The sequence below is a fragment of the Echinops telfairi genome, unplaced genomic scaffold, assembly GCF_000313985.2.
Source record: "Echinops telfairi isolate 266 unplaced genomic scaffold, ASM31398v2 ScPeMD7_1;HRSCAF=3_0, whole genome shotgun sequence".
NCBI lineage: Eukaryota > Metazoa > Chordata > Mammalia > Afrosoricida > Tenrecidae > Echinops > Echinops telfairi.
Window position 1 is genome coordinate 63,415,688 of NW_022103896.1, and position 4,605 is coordinate 63,420,292.

General features: G+C 36.7%; 1 non-coding gene across 1 annotated transcript; it reads left to right on the forward strand.

Annotated features, from left to right (window-relative positions):
- The first annotated feature begins 3,700 nt into the window (after positions 1–3,700).
- Positions 3,701–3,830, forward strand: LOC115868901. The gene has a single exon (XR_004045867.1). It is a non-coding gene; the product is annotated as a small nucleolar RNA SNORA3/SNORA45 family (small nucleolar RNA).
- Positions 3,831–4,605: the final 775 nt, after the last annotated feature.

Genomic DNA, 4,605 nt, shown 5'->3' on the forward strand with positions numbered 1-4,605 from the left:
GACAAGTGAATGTCCTGTGGTAAACACTTTAAACAATTTTACAAGGAAAATTTTCTTTGACGAGTGCGCAATATGAGAATTACATAATAACAATGATAGCAAGCAGCTCTTTGAGATTAATGTAATAAGAAATTTTGTTTTTTATTTGTATTAAGATTACTAGGAAAAATAAACATTACTAGATATGAAATTCCATGAGTACTTGTTATTTACAAACTGTTATATTTAAAAGTATATATAAATATGTGCTAAATCATTTATTTTTTGCAATTTATTAATAGTCAATATTTAGAGCAGTTTAGATTTACAAAACAAATTAATCAGGTAATACAGAGTTCCCATATAAATGCTACCATCAGAAGTGTACTTTCTTATTAACATATTATCTCAGTAGAGTACATTTGCTATAATTACTGAACCAATATTGATAAATTCCTATTAACTCACCAAAAGCCAAACCCATTGCCAATGTCAGTTCTGAGGCATAGCATCCCTATACAGGGTTTCACAGACCATAAGTATTTACATGGGCACACAGTCTCATCCTTCACAGGAGAAGCAGCTGGTGGGTTTGAACCACTAACTTTGAGATTAACAGCCCAATACTCCTTTACTATAAACTACCTCTATGCTTTATTCATGTTTCTCTGTTTTTCACCTAATGTCCTTTTTGTCTGTCCCAGGCCTTATCTAGGCTATGATGCTAAATTTAGTAATCAGTTCTCCTAAGCCATCTCTTCATTGTAACATTTTGTCAAACTTTCCCTGTTTGGATGACCAAGACAGTTTGTAGAAGTGCTAGTAAGTACTTATATATTTTAAGATGGCTTTCTATTGAAATTTGATCCCGGCACCCCATAAGTAGACTTAGGCGATAGTTACAGGAGGAAGATAACAGCTGAAATGTCATTTCATCGCACCATATTCTGGGTACATACATGTTTATGAGAGTTGATGATGACTGATGATCTGGCTGATAGAGTGTTTGTCAGGTTATTCCACTGTAATGGCTTTTGGTCTTTTTTCTACATTGTACTCTTTGGAAGGAAGGCCTTATGTCCACATGTTTAGAGACTCAGAAGTTACCTTACTTTCGGGAGAGGTATATACATAATTTTATTGGAGTGTTTTCTGCCCGAGTTATTTGTTTGTCTTCCCCGCTTATTAATTTGTTAAATCATTTATTTATATCATCATGGACTTGTGGATTTAAAACAAATTGTATGATAATTTGACATGCCTTGTTTGTTTTTTTGGAAAATTTCAGCTGTAGCCTTTGGGACCTCTGTCTGTGGGTTCTTGCACCCTGTGACATGTCCTCACAGTTTTGGAAGGCTCTTCTTTTCTTTTGAGGACATCCTTCTTTCTGAGTTTCTGGATGACACAATGATCCAGACAGTCTTTACTGCTCCTGCCCCAGTTCTTGAGCCAGGAATTTCCTCAAGGATCCCTGGTTTGTTTGAATGGGCAATTTTATTAAGGAAAATATCTGAGTCCTAAACTTGCTTTTTTCTACTTACGTGTCATTTCTTTTAGGCAGCAGAGAAATATGTGAATGTGGACTAACAAGTGCACATGTCTATATCTCTAACAATCTTTCTATATGTGACCATTTTGATCTATATTAAGCTAAACATGAATTCTTACAGATGTCTCAACTCGAGTCCATTAGTAGTTAGATTATTTTAGCCTCTTCCCTTTGCTTATCTATAACCGCTCACACCAACAGTGAGACATGCCTCCCAATATCTGTCTTCTCTTTTAGTGTTCAATTCTTGTGCATATGCACACCAATATCAAAAGTCATTAATCTGTATCCCTATAAGAAGCAACTCTATCAGCAATATTGCGATCCTTATACAGTGTTCCTGTATAAGCAATATTGCAATGCTTATACAGTGTATATATACAATGCTTATACAGTTTGATGTTAGTCTCACAAATTCCACTCTGTCTGTTTAAATAGGTTGTTTCCTCTATTGTAATACAGTTAGGTTAGCTTTTCACACATTTTGGTGGGGGGTGGGGGGAACCCCCAAACTTCTCAGTAATTAAAAGAATTTTGTTTGTGTACTTTAAGGCTCCGCTCTGTGTTATAAATTCTACAAGCTTGCCAAATACACAAACATAATTCAAGCCAGGGAAAGATGCCAGTGTCACCTCACCCCCCCAAAAGCTCATCAAGTGAAATAAAAGATGAAGACGATGCTCATTTGTTTGCTTGCTTGTTTTATTGATGCGAGAGGGATAGTGTACCTGGAATTCATTCCACCATGTCAGAGGCAAAAAGACCAGCATGGATCTCTTGTCCCATGCACTTTCCTATCCTGGCCTTACTCTGTGTGACTTCTTTTTGTTTCCGCGAATGAAGAGGGACATGAAAGGACATGATTGGTGACATAGAAGAGGAGGATAAAAAATGAGGGAGGTGCTTCCAGTTATCCAAACAGATGAATATGAAAAATGTTTCCAAGATGGAATTGCAGATTTGACAAATATATTAAGTGTAATGGAGAGTACTTCGAATGTGATAAGGTTGCTTTGTAAAATAAGTAAATAAATAGCTTTGTAAAACCCTTTTTTTTTTTTGGTGGGGGGCGCGGGTAATATCCATTTAGTAGTATATACTACTACAGATGATGTTTCCACATATCTAATCTTTCCCTGAGGAATTCTGTACTCGTAGATCAATACTCTTTAAAAACTGGAAGTTTGGAACTCAAATAGCATTTCTTTTCAATATCCTTTGGATTTTGTGAATAAATGAAATCTGAAACAACAAGATCAGAGCTATAGGGTGAATGGGCTGAGATTTCCCAGTGAAATTTTCATTGGGCAGCCTTTGACACACTTGAAGAATGGTTACCTTCTCCAAAACTCACAGGGGCACTTCTACCCTGTCCTAAGGGCATTACGAGTGGCATCAACTTGATAGCAGTGTTTTATTTTCTTTGGCATGACAAATGATGTTGAGTTTCTTTTCTCTTTTTTTCTTCAGTTTGAAATGAACTTGTTTGTCATTAGACTCCAGGTCTGCTTCAGCTTTACTTCTCCTCACCACCATACCCCCACCCCCTCTTTTCTCTGAGGGGTAAGGAATCTGGAGGGATGTTTCCTTTTAAAAGCACACTCTATATAGTTTCATTGCTCTCTCAACAAATGTAATCAGCAGCAATAGCCCATTATGCTTTTCATAAATGTGGTTCTTTCTTTCTCCCCACATCTTATCCTTCCTCCCTCCCTCTGCAATGTTCTATTCCTCCCCTTTCCTTGCTCCCAGCCTTGTTCTGGGCCTCCTCATAGTCATCAAAGTCTCCTCTTCTATTGTAAAACCCATGCTTCTTTTTCTTTGTTTTCCCTCATAATAATGGTGCTGTTAAATATTTATCATTGTAAATTAACTACGTTTGCTAAACGTAATGCTTTCTGGTTTCATCTGTGACGTCGATGAGAGTGGTCATTGTTTTTTATTGATGCATAACATTCTATTGTACATGTGTACCAAAGTTGGTTTACCCATTGCTCTATAATTAGAGTTTTGGGTTGTTTTCATATTTTAATATGGTGGAAATGCTGAAAGCAATCATAGGTATGCATATGTCTGTTCATGTTGTATCCTTTATTTGTTTAGAGCATTTACCCAGTAGAGACATTGCTGAATAATGTTATTTGTGTTTGCGTTTGTTTAAGGAAGTGCCCTGTCGAGGCTAGAGGCACGCTTGGGTCCTGGTTATTGCCTGGGGGTGTTAGGGTCCTCGAAGAACAAGTGCTGACCTTATTCACCGGCTGTGCGTCTCGTGGCACACTCAGTCACCAGGTTAGCGACATGCGTCAAAAAGACAAAAAACAAAACAACCCCCCCAAAAAGGAAGTATCCCTACTGATTTTCATAGTAGTTGTGCAGTTTTACAGTCCTGCCAGCAATATAAAAGTATTCTATACTTTTATAGAGTAAGTCTATAAAAGTCTCTCTGCACCCTCTCCAGCATTTATTATTTTCTCTTTTATGGAATTTTGATCAAAGTGTAGGTGTGTGGGAGTATATCATGGTTGTTTTGATTTGTATTTCTTTGATTGCTAATAAACTCAAACATTTCTTCGTGTGGTTGTTGACCACCTGACTGTCAGCTTTGGTAGATTGTCTATTCATGTCTTATGCCCATTTCTTGACTGGGGTATTTGTATTTTTCTTGGTAGCTCTTTATCTGATGACTTATGAATACATTTTTTCCTACTCCATTGGTACTTGCTTAAATTTTGTGCTGAACTCTTTTGATGGCCATAGATACCATATTTTTAGCATGTCTCAATTCTTTATTTTTTTCTTCTAAAATGTAGCTATTTTTCATTATGTTCAGTAGGGCGATTATGCCTTGCATTAATGTCCTTAATTTTGTCCCAATTTTTCATTGATGGTTTATAAATTCATTGGGTGATTTATATGTCCATCTTTGATCCATGTTGAACTTGTTTTTGGATATTATGTGAGGTATGAGTCTTGCTTCATTCTTAGGCAAGCAAAGATCCAGTTTCTCCAGCACCATTTGTTGAAAAGGCTATCTCTTCTCCAGTTAATGTGCTTCAATTCATTCAAATTAAGTGTCT